Source organism: Papio anubis, chromosome 13, assembly GCF_008728515.1.
Source record: "Papio anubis isolate 15944 chromosome 13, Panubis1.0, whole genome shotgun sequence".
Classification (NCBI taxonomy): domain Eukaryota; kingdom Metazoa; phylum Chordata; class Mammalia; order Primates; family Cercopithecidae; genus Papio; species Papio anubis.
The window spans coordinates 74157977-74170050 of NC_044988.1; the positions used below are offsets into that span (position 1 = coordinate 74157977).

The 12074-nt window shown below is 41.8% G+C and overlaps 1 protein-coding gene across 4 annotated transcripts in view; it reads right to left on the reverse strand.

Moving 5' to 3' along the window:
- The window catches only part of ABCA1 (ATP binding cassette subfamily A member 1), a 146653-nt gene that overhangs the window by 108740 nt on the left and 25839 nt on the right, over positions 1–12074 (reverse strand). The gene's annotated exons all lie outside the window — the stretch shown is intronic.

Below are 12074 nucleotides of genomic sequence, written 5' to 3' on the forward strand. Positions count from 1 at the left end.
ACTTGATATTCCACTCTGTGAATAGATCATAATTTAACTTTTCTGCTCAATTGCTGGTGCTTGAGATTGTTTTGGGTGTTTTTTATTATTATTTATTTATTTGTTGTTTTATTTCTGATTAAAAAAAAAAAAAAACAGTTTTTTATTTCCAAAGACCTCTGATATGGTTCTACATTAAACTCTTTTAAAAAATCTTTTCGGGGATGGACGCAGTGGCTCATGCCGGTAATCACTTTGTGAGGCCGAAGCAGGTGGATCACCTGAGGTCAGGAGTTGGAGACCAGCCTGGCCATCATGGTGAAACCCTGTGTCTACTAAAAATACAAAACTTAGATGGGCATGGGGGTATACGCCTGTAATCCCAGCTACTTGGGAGGCCAAGGCAGGAGAATCTCTTGAACCCAGGAGGCCAAGGCAGAAGAATCGCTCAAACCCAGGAGGCCAAGGTAGGAGAATCGCTCGAACCAGAAGGCCTAGGTTGCAGTGAGCCGAGATCACGCCACTGAGTGATCAGAGTGAGACTGGGCAGAAGGAAATATAGCAAGATAAACAGTGGATGTACTAGGATGATAAGAATATGGGTGTGGCTGGCACAGTGGCTCGTGTCTATAATCCCAGAACTTTGGGAGGCCAAGGCAGGCGGATCACCTGAGGTCAGGAGTTTGAGACCAACCTGGCCAACATGATGAAACCCCATCTCTACTAAAAATACAAAATTAGCTGGGCATGGTGGTGCATGTTTGTACTTCCAGCTACTTGGGAGGCCGAGGTAGGAGAATTGCTTAAACCTGGGAAGCGGAGGTTGCTGTGAGCCAAGATTGCTCCACTCCAGCCTGGGCGACACAGCAAGACTCTGTCTCTAAATTTTTTAAAAAAAAATGGGTAATGTTTTTAATACTTTCCTGTCTTTTCTAAATTTTCCACAATGAGCATGTATAAATTATCTCGTGGTACAAAAAAACACTGTTACCATAAAGCTATCAAGAATAGTTGGCACAGACAGCACAACAGAACGAAAAATAAAGGCAAAAGGATCCCTGTCTGGAAGAAAGCATGCTGACAGTGGAGTACTCAAGACCAAAGATGGGGCTGGTCTTGCTAAGATTTCTGTAAATAATCCCAAAGAGACAACGTACTCCAAGCTTGGGAATGACATTCAGCCTTTTCTTTCTTTTCTTTTTTAATAGCAAACACCTTTTTATTCTATAGCTTATTTTTTAAGTTCAGCTACACATCACATTCCATATCTTAAAGATATACAATTTTTACTTGTCAATTATACCTCAATAAAGCTGGGGGTGGGGGTGGGGGTGGGGAAGAAAGCAATTTTCTTTCTGCCAAAGAACAAAACCACGACTCTATGAAAATAAACTTTTCTCAGGCCGGGCGCGGTGGCTCACGCCTGTAATCCCAGCACTTTCGGAGGCAGAGGCGGGTGGATCACGAGGTCAGGAGTTCGAGACCAGACTGGCCAACATCGTGAAACCCCGGCTCTATTAAAAATATAAAAATTAGCTGGGCATGGTGGCGTGTGCCTGTAATCTTAGCTACTCAGGAGGCTGAGGCAGGAGAACTGCTTGAACCAGGACCCGGGAGGCAAAGGTTGCGGTGAGCCGAGATCACACCATTGCACTCCAGCCTGGGCAACAAGAGTGAAACTCTGTTTCAAAAAAAAAAAAAAGGAAAGAAACTTTTCTCCCAGCTGAGACAGGACTCCCTCATCTCAATTTCCCCAGGTACTTTGTGTCTGTATCAGCTCTTGGTGCACCAGAGACCCTATTTATATATGAGCTTCTCCCTTAGGGTCACTTTCTTCTTACTAAGCCTACCACATGATAACGGCTTTGAAAATGTTTGGTGAGTAAGTAAATGAGCTGAAGTTTAGAAAATAATGAACATGGAAATATAAATCAGTTGAACCCTTTGGGAAAGCAACGTAACAACATGGATTCAAGAGCCATGTTTATCCCATGTGCCCAATTACTATTCCTGGAAATTTATCCTAGGAAACTGAACTTAAGATATCAAAAAACTATATGCATAAAGTTATTCACTCATTGAAACATTGTAATTGCAAAATATTGGAAACAATTGCACAGCAATGGGGAAATGTTTAAAGTATGGTACATCTACTCAACAATATATCATGCCATCATCACAACCATGTTTATGAAACACAGAAATCATTAGCCATATAATATTAAGTGAAAAAAGCAGAACATAAAATTATATGCCGTTCCAAGCTTGTAGCTAAATAAAATCACTTACAAATATTAACAAAGACAGGAATACAACTATTTTTTTAAATGGTATGACTGTAAATAAATTTAGAAAATACTAATGAGGCCGGGTGTGGTGGCTCACACCTGTAATCCCAGCACTTTGGGAGGCCGAGGCGGGTTGATTATGAGGTCAGGAGTTCAAGACCAGCCTGGCCAACAGGGTGAAACCCCATCTCTACTAAAAATACAAAAAATAGCTGAGCTTCATGGCGGGAGCCTGTAATCCCAGCCACTCAGGAGGCTGAGGCAGCAGAATTGTTTGAACCCAGGAGGCAGAGGTTGGAGTGAGCCCAGATCGCTCCATTGCACTCCAACCTGGGAGACAATGCAAGACTTTGTCTCAAAAAAAAAAAAGGAAGGAAGAGGAAGGTAGGAGGGGGGGAGGGAGGGAGGGAGGGAGGGAGGGAAGGAAGGAAGGAAGGAAGGAAGGAAGGAAGGAAGGAAGGAAGGAAGGACGATAGGAAGGAAGGAAGGAAGGAACTAATGAAATTAGGGGAAAAAAATGAAACTAAACAAAGAGTATGAGTAAAATAAATAGTCATCAACCTTGAAGCTCTGAAACTACCATTTGTACTTTTAGGATAAATAGTAGCTACCGTTTATTTAGGACCCAATATATACAAGGCACATTTTATATTAATTACTTAATTTAATCCCCAGGACACCCGTGTGAGATAGGAGACATTATTGTCTTCATTTTATATGTAGCAAGGCTAAAGCTGGAGGAAGGGTAAATCACAGAGATAGTCAGTAGCGGGGTTGAGATAAGCGGCCAATTCTACCCAAGTCAGGAGGCCACATGACATTCTATTTGACACCATGGGAGACTCAGGTAGGAAATGGCCCCAGTAGGTGGCATGGTCTAGAAATATCAACAGGATCCACAGAGGTAAGATGAATTCACAGCTTGTAGATTTATAATACTTACAGCCAATACTGGGCACCTACTGTGTACTCAGGACGTTTTGTGTATCTCATCTCCAGTATTTAATTCATAATAACTCTGTGGGGTAAGTTGTATCATTACCATTTTAGAAGTGAAGAAACTGAGGTTTGAACAAGATATGAGCCATAAGAAACTGCACCAAAGTTTGAACCCAGATCTACTGACCCTTTAGTGTGTGCTTTTGTACTCACCATGCTGCCATCACAAAGCTACGTTTGGGACATATACCTATGCCACTTAAAAGAAACCTAGCATTTGCCAGCCCTGCTGAGCAGTGATCTGACCCAATGAATCAAGGCTTATGTTCCTGGACATCTCTACAGCCCCCATATCTAGGATCCTGTAGGGCAGCAGATGCTCAAAATATGTTGGTTGACTGAAAAAAATGAATGGATCTTCCCCATGGCAACTGACAGCAAAACACAAACAAAAAATCTTACAAGCCATTTGTAGCAGCTGAATGGCGAGTGTAAGCAGATCAGGAAAAGAGGTTAAAAAAAATTGATGATGATAATAATAATGGCTAACACTTAAAAAGGTCTTACTATGCACCAGGGTTGTGAGTGCTTTATATACATTAACTCATTTAATCATCAAACAAACCAATTAGTATTCTTGTACACATTTTACAGAAGAGGAAGCTGAGATTTAAAGAGTACTGCCCAATGGTCCAAGATTGGCAAATGGCAGAACCAAGATTCAAAGCCACTCTGACTGAAGGGCTCCTTTCTCTTCACCATTATGGACCCCAACCTCCTTATGCACTTTGCCTTCACTTACCAGGGCATACAGATGCCTGCTCTCTCAAAGCCCTTGCTGAGTTGAGACACTAGCATGTATGAGTGAATTAAAGAGACTGTCTCCAAAGTTCACGCCACCTGAGCCAAAGAACTCACAAGAGACAAAATTCAATCTTTGCCCTTTTACCTTGGACTTCTAAAATTCTTCCTATCATTGAACCTAGAACTCACCTTCCAAACTCAGGGGAATGTTCCATGTATTTCTTTTCATAATAGCCTCCCTCTAGAAACCAAACTTGACTTCTGCCAGGATATGCCATTATGGCTACACTCATTAATAAAATCAGATTTCTCCTCCATCTCTAAAGCTTAGCACTTTTCCTAAACATAAACCCTCATAAATAGCTTGGAAATGAAGTTGATCCTTTACCATTATAAATTCCTATAGAAAACTCTTCTAAACCTTGCTTTGGTACCTATCCACCCAACCCCATACCTCCCCATGGGGTGGGAAGATGGGGAAAAACATTGCTTTCAAAAAGCATTTCTCACCAAAGTCAAAGCTGCTCTAAGAGTACTAAAGCATCACTTTGCACTTCCCATCTTGTTATTTCAACATGGGGATAATATGAGTAGGCACCGCTGGAGCAGATTTTCTTGACAGCGACCCTACTGACATTTGGGGCCAGATAGTTGTTGTGAGAGACTCTCCTATGAATCCTAGGAAGCTTAGCAGCATCCCTGACCTCAACCTCTAAATATCAGCACACACATTCCCAGGATTGTGACAACCAAAAATATCTCCAGATGTTACATCCCTGGTGGAAGGGTGAGGGTGGGGTGGGGTAGGGGGAAAACTGCCCCCACTTGAGAACCACTGCTTTAGAGTTATTATCAGAATTAAATGTATTTCACATAGAAGGCTTACCACAGAGTCTAGTACTTATCATCATGTTATTCAATATGCATCAAATCACTCTTGAATCATCATTCATAGTTATGCCAACATCTCACACACTACAGATGTTCACTGTCCACTTGATTATTCATGCCTGACTTTTGCTGCTGGCTGCAGAAGTTCATAGACCACAATCCAGTCACTCTGAACCCATTTCACTACCTAGCTTGAGGACACAGTCACGGTGCTCTTAAATTCTTGAGATTTATCCATGTTAATTCAAGGTTAGGGCAGCACAAGGACCATGGACAAAGAACAGAGAAAACTAGCAGAATAAAATTGGGCCTTGGACAAGAGGCTTCTGAATCATGGTAGCCAAAATAATGCACTCCATGCTGAAAAATGAAGTCGCCATTTCTTAGTATTGAGAGATTCTTGACAATACAATGGGGCATGAGAAAGGAAACAAGAAGAATAAACATCAGAAAGGAAGAGATGAAAATATCCTTTTTGTTTATAGCATGGTTATAAATCTAAGAGAACTCACAAAGTTAACTAAAAAGCTGCAAATGATTTGCAAGTATGGGCAAATTAATCAGAACCAAGGTAAATTCTCCTAAATAATAGCATTGCTATAAGCCTGTGAAAACAAGTTAAATTAATATAATGTGGGGAAAAGAGAATACTATTCACAGTGACAACAGAAACATAAATAAAAAAACCTAGGTATTAACTTAGCCAAACATGTGCTTCTTATATAAAAGAAAACCACAGAACTTTAGTAGGATAAATAAAGGAAGACGAGAATTAAGGAGAGCTAAGCTCTGCTTCTTGATAAGATCATTTAATATCCAAATTTCCCAAGCTAATTTATAGATTTAGCACAATTGCACTTAAAATAGCGATAGGGTACTTTTTTGAGCTTGATAAGGTAATAACACTCAATGGGGAAAAAATAGATGAAAATACCAAAAGATATTCTGAAAGGCAAAAAGGTAAGTGGGGGACAATGAGCTCCTCCATATATCAGAATGTTCATCAAATTGAGGGCACATTCTGGGCTCTATCAGCACCAAAACTAAAACTACATATCAAATGACCAAATGAGTAACTCCCAAAATTGCTCCCTACTTTTTTTTTTTTTTTTTTTTTTTTTGAGACAGGCTTTCACTCTGTTGCCCAGGCTAGAGTACAGTGGTATGATCATAGCTCACTGCAGCCTTGACCACCCAAACTCAAGCAATTCTCCCACCTCAGCCTTCCAAGTAGCTGGGACTCCAGACAAGTACGGCCATGCCTGACTGATTTCCTTATTTTTATAGAGATGGGGTCTTGCTATGCTGCCCAGGCTGGTCTTGAACTCCTAGTCTCAAGCAATCCCCCCACCTCAGCCTCTCAAAGTGCTGGGAATACAGGCATGAGCCACCATATCCAGGTTTTAATAAATGTCCCAAAAATAACTAGAAAAGGAATCACTATTTAATCAATAGTGATTATTTATTAAATAATCACTGGGATGACATGATATGAATATGAAGACAAATTAATTTTAGACCCATCCCAAATAGCATACATGCCAATGAGACCTGGGAACACTAAAGTGAAATCTGAAGGATCACATCAGAAAAATGCTAGAGAGGGGAAACGATTTTTAAAACCAGGCCTGCCTTCCCTGAACCACAAAGTCTCACACATTGACGGTGGCTACTTAAATTGGCTGGATCCTCTGGAAAGACATCTGATCATATACTTCACGGGCCATTTCCCTTCAACCTAGTAATCCTGTTCCTCAGATTTTGGCCTACACCAATGATACAAAAATAATAAAAGATTAAATGTATAGAATCTTTACAGTAATTTATTTGTAGCAGCACACATAGAACAATCTAAATGTTGGCAACAGGGTTTGAACTTCTAAAAACTGTGTTGATGGATTACTGCAAAGCTATCAGGAATGTCAAAGGCATCATCCTACAGCAGATTTGGAGCCAAAAGATCCCAGCCCTCCTCTTAGCAACCTTTTTTTTTTCTTTTTTTGAGATAGAGTCTCACTCTGTCACCCAGGCTGGAGTGCAGTGGAGCAATCTTGGCTCACTGCAACTTCCACCTCCCAGGTTCAAGCGAATTCTCCTGCCTCATCCTCCCGAATAGCTGGGATTACAGGCAAGTGCTACCACGCCTGGCTAATTTTTGTATTTTTAGTAGAGATGGGGTTTCACCACGTTGACCAGGCTGGTGTCAAATTCCTGGCCTCAAGTGATCCGCCCACCTCGGTCTCCCAAAGTGCTGGGATTATACGTGTGAGCCACCGTGCCCGGCCATTAACTTATTAACAATACTCTCTTCATCTGTGAAACAGAAATTGCAATGCACACACCTCAGAACTGTTGTGAGAATCAAGAAAATAATGGATATCAAAGTATTACTTTCAAAACTATAAAACACAGCCTACACATCAGAAATCATTATTCTAAATAAGAAGATGATTTAGAAATATGTGAACATGCACACTAAATAATGTTAAATGAAAGAAGAAAACAGAGCATAAAATGGTCCATGTATATGTAATGATTACAATTGCTTTCTTGGGCCATTGTCATTCAAGTTCCCTCTATCCCAAGAGTCACAAGACAATGTGGCCTGACTATCTCAGGGGATCCTCTCGCATATAAAATAAAAGTAAATTCTCACGGGGCACAGTGGCTCACGCCTGTAATCCCAGCACTTTGGGAGGCCGAGGTGGGCGGATCACGAGGTCAGGAGTTTCAGACTAGCCTGGCCAATATGGTGAAACCCCATCTCTACTAAAAATACAAAAATTATCTGGGTATGGTGGTGGGCATCTGTAATCACAGCTACTAGGAGGCTGAGGCAGGAGGATCGCTTGAACCCGGAAGGCAAAGGTTGCAGTGAGCCGAGATTGCTCCACTGCACTCCAGCCTGGGTGACAGAGCTAGACTCCGTCTCGAAAATAAATAAATACATATATAAATACATAAATAAATAAATACTAAATTAAATTCTCCTTCCCCAGTTTCAAGGCCCTGAATGATCTGGTCATGTCTATTACCAACTCATCCCCAGTCAGTCTTATTCACTCCACCAGTGCCACTGGCTTTCTTCTGTTCCCTGACCTAGGGGACAGGCACCCCCAGTCTCTCTGCCTGGAATGGATTTCCCTATCTCTAGGCCTCTGATCTTTGCCTGGCTCACCATTGCTCGAACTTCAGAGCTCTCAGCTTTAATGTCACGATCTGTCATTCTAAATGAAATCCCTAACCACATCTGCTAGTATCTAACACCAGTACCACAGTTTGTCGGTTTTTTTCCTTCATAATCCTCATCACAGTTTACAGTTATATCTTTATTTGCATGATGATACGTTTCACATCTGCTGGCCTCACTGAACTGTAAGCTCTATGAAAACAGTACTCATGCCTGACTGCTTCACCACTAGATACCCAGCTAACCATCCCACAAGTAATAGGTGCTTAATAGATATTTATCCAAATGAAACAATAAATTTCTATTTGTTTTAACTTTCTTCATTCCGCAGAAGAGAAAACTAAAGCTCTGGAGAAAGGAGTTTTCCTAGGCCACTGAGACAGATGGTGGCCAAGCTGGGATTGGAATCATGACCACTGCTGCCAGTCCAGGAGTAAGGACAGGGAAGAAATGTGTCAGGTGAAACCAGAAGTGGGGAAAGGATGCAGAGCGTTTCCATCTACTCTGCAAAATTCTCTAAAAGCTCATAAATGAGGAGTTTTAATTTTTGGATAGTTCATTCTTTTTCATTAAAGAATGCCCAAATAGTGGTACTCTGGCTGGGAGTAGTGCCTCATGCCTGTAATCCCAGCACATTGGGAGGCCGAGGTGAGTGGATCACTTGAGGTCAGGAGTTCAAGACCAGCCTGGCCAACATTTTAAAATCCCGTCTCTACTAAAAACACAAAAATTAGCCAGGTGTGGTGCTGTGCGTCTGTAATCCCAGCTACCCGGCAGGCTGAAGCATGAGAATTGCTTGAACCCGGGAGGCTGAAGCATGAGAATTGCATGAACCCAGGAGGCAGAGGTTGCAGCAAGCTGAGATCGTGCCACTGCACTCCAGCATAGGTGATAGGGTGAGACTCAGTTAAAAAAAAAAAAAAAATCACAATTAACTATTTTCCCGCCACATGACTAGTCAGATCTATTTGAGAAAATTAATAATAAAGGCAAAAGAAAAGAGGCATTATGGCCACTCTCACTTTGTCCAGTTTGTTCCATGGGGACCTTGGCCTCTGGATCAGCCTAAAACCAGATGAGGATCCTGAAAGCTCTGAAGTTTTCTTCCCCTTCCTGTCCCCAGCCCTGTTTGTACTGAATACCTACCACCCACACAAGTTAACTGTTACTTTGGAACCAAACTGAGCTTTGCACCCAACTTTCACAACTCAATTCAATTTATTCTTTGCCTAACAGAAACAGCGGAAAACTAACCCTGGCTGATGGTCCCCCGTGAGTCTGCATAATGGGGGCACAGGAGAGGGGGGGACCCAGTAGTTACCAGCAAACCAGGACACAGAATGAAAAGGCAAGCACTGCCTTTCAACAGGGTTGCTCTGGGGTATACTGTTCCGCTCCAGGCCAAACATAGTGTTTCTATGTTCCTGGCAGCAGCAGACAGGCTTTATGTATTCTTACTATTCTTCCTAGTGCAAGGGAGCCTCCTCAAGGCCTGCAAACCAATGGGCCTTAAGACATTTCCCACTCATTCAGTAAATACTTACTAAGCATGTCCCAAGGGCCAGGCTCTGTGCTGGGCTCTGAGGCCAAGCGTGTACACTCCAGGATCTCAGGAGACAGGAACTGCGCAATGAACTTCCATACACTGCAGGCAACAGCTATCATGGACTGCTAACTTCTTCCCCTACCTAATGGGCAGGGCTGGTTCTCACTATGTGAGCTAACAAGGTGGCCCCACAACCCTTAAGAGGTTCTGATGTCTAAACAATATAATCTAGAAATCTAAACCAGGTGGATTGGGAAGCAGCCATCAGTCAAAACTTGAGATTCCGAGACACAGGAGCTTTAGCATACAGAGAGAGCAAAGCAAAAAAGGATCTGCAACTGGAGGGCCACGAGGAGACTGGTTCTGGTGCTACTTTCTTGACTGACCAACGCTGGACACCTGTGCCCCCCTGAACCCCAGTTCTGTCAATTGTACAAGGTGCAAGCCAGATCTTTCCAACTCTAACAATCTAAGCATCAGCAACCTGAAATAAATCACTTTTCTTTCTGATTCAGCAAAATACACTTCCTTTAGAAATCAGGAAGGGAGGTAAGGAAAACAGGCTAGCAGGCAGTGGTATAACAACTTAAGCCCCTTTGTGTCAGGGTGTTGCATCCCACTTCCTTCTTTAACAACAACTCTGCCGTAAGGCTACAAACTGCCTTTGGCTAAACCTGCCTATCTCTCTAATCCTAACACTTCTAAACTCATCTGCAATACCCAGCAAGAAGCAACAAGACCAGTGGAGTCTGGCCCAATTTGAATGACCCAACCCCACATCCTGTTGCAGGATTCCTTCCCTGGCTAAGCACGGAAAACCTCTTCTCTGCCCTTTCTGCTACCTTCAAGTTGCTATGCAGTTGCAAAAAAATAAAAAATAAAAATAGTTTGGAGGAGGGAAGAAAAGTCACTGTGATGGGACAGACTGAGGCTTGGCCCTAGTCCTAGGGATCTCAGCTTCTGGTTGCAGCTCAGTGGCTGGCTGGGTGACCTTGGCGAAATCCCTTTCCTGCTTTGTACCTTAGCTTTCTCATCTGTAAAATAAGAGGTTCAGACTAGACTACCCCAGAGCCATAGCCCTCCTTTCATTGCCAAGATGATATGATTCTTCCCACTACTCATTAACAGACACATAACGTGGATAAACCATGGCAGAGACAATTTCCCAGCAAATGGGCCCCTTCCACCAGGATAAGAAGGGGCAGGAGCCCTGGACCACACCATAGTGAAAGAATAAGAGTAATGACGGACATAGAGGACTAGAACACCAAGACTTGGGAATAACCATGGAAAGCAGGGAGAAAGGCAAGGAAGGAATTGGAAACTTCAATATTCTCAGATGGGGGATAGGCAAAATAATGATACCACTGCAAAGCAATCTGGCACAGTGAGTTAGAGTGCTCGCTCCAGAGTCAGATGATCTGGATTTGAACCCTAGCTGTGCTCCTTGTTAGTAGTGTGGACCTCAGACAAGTTACTTAACCTGAGTAGCACGTTTCCCAGCTACAACATGTGGAAATAACAGTACATCACAGGGCCTTAAAAGGAATAAATCTAGTTAATAATGCCTAATCAGATAGTGCCTCGCACATGGAAGCTCATTCTAAGTGTTTGCTTTTATTATATTAATATAATATTATCTTATTATACTTTACAATTACAGAAAACAGATAGGATCCATAGATTCTAGTCCGTGTTCTCTCACTAGAGACCTGCGAATTCAGGTTCCCCATTTGTAACAGGAGAGGCGGAACACAATCAGTTTTTCTCAAATGAAGACCTGTATACACATTGCTGAGGGATTATATTTAAGTTCTCTAGGAGGATTTTAAACACTTTATTTTCATTTCAATCGTCACCTAAACCAAGTCTAATAAACACATATGGATTTTTTAAATGCTTACTTTAAAGCCAAGTTCTGGCACAAGATTTCAAAGCCCAAGTCTACATTTTTGTTTATGATTGTGTTGGCACCAGTATAATTGTAGCAAACTCATGAGAATGGAACAGGTGCGGACTCAACTTATAAAAGATGAGACTGGACCCAATGAAAGCCAAATACCATCAAATTAAGGTTGTACAAGTAGAAACATGGGTGGAGAATTCAATCATTAGTACATGATAATATAGACTAGCCAAACTCCAAACGTTCAGCACGACGGCATTTACTGCCATGCAACTTATAATTTGGTTTCGGCTGAACAACAACTGCCTCACCATGTTTAAGGTATTAATTTGAATGGTATTGATTGGATAATTTTGTTTGCACTTAATTTGTAAATATGTGTGGGTCATGTAGTTGTATAATAATAGCCTATAAGTTTATATCTACTTTTACATATGTACATATTTAAGTAACACTATAATAAAAAAGAAATTTAGTGAACAAAAGGGTGCTTTGACACTTTTGTTCTTTTACAGACAGTGCAAGCATTAT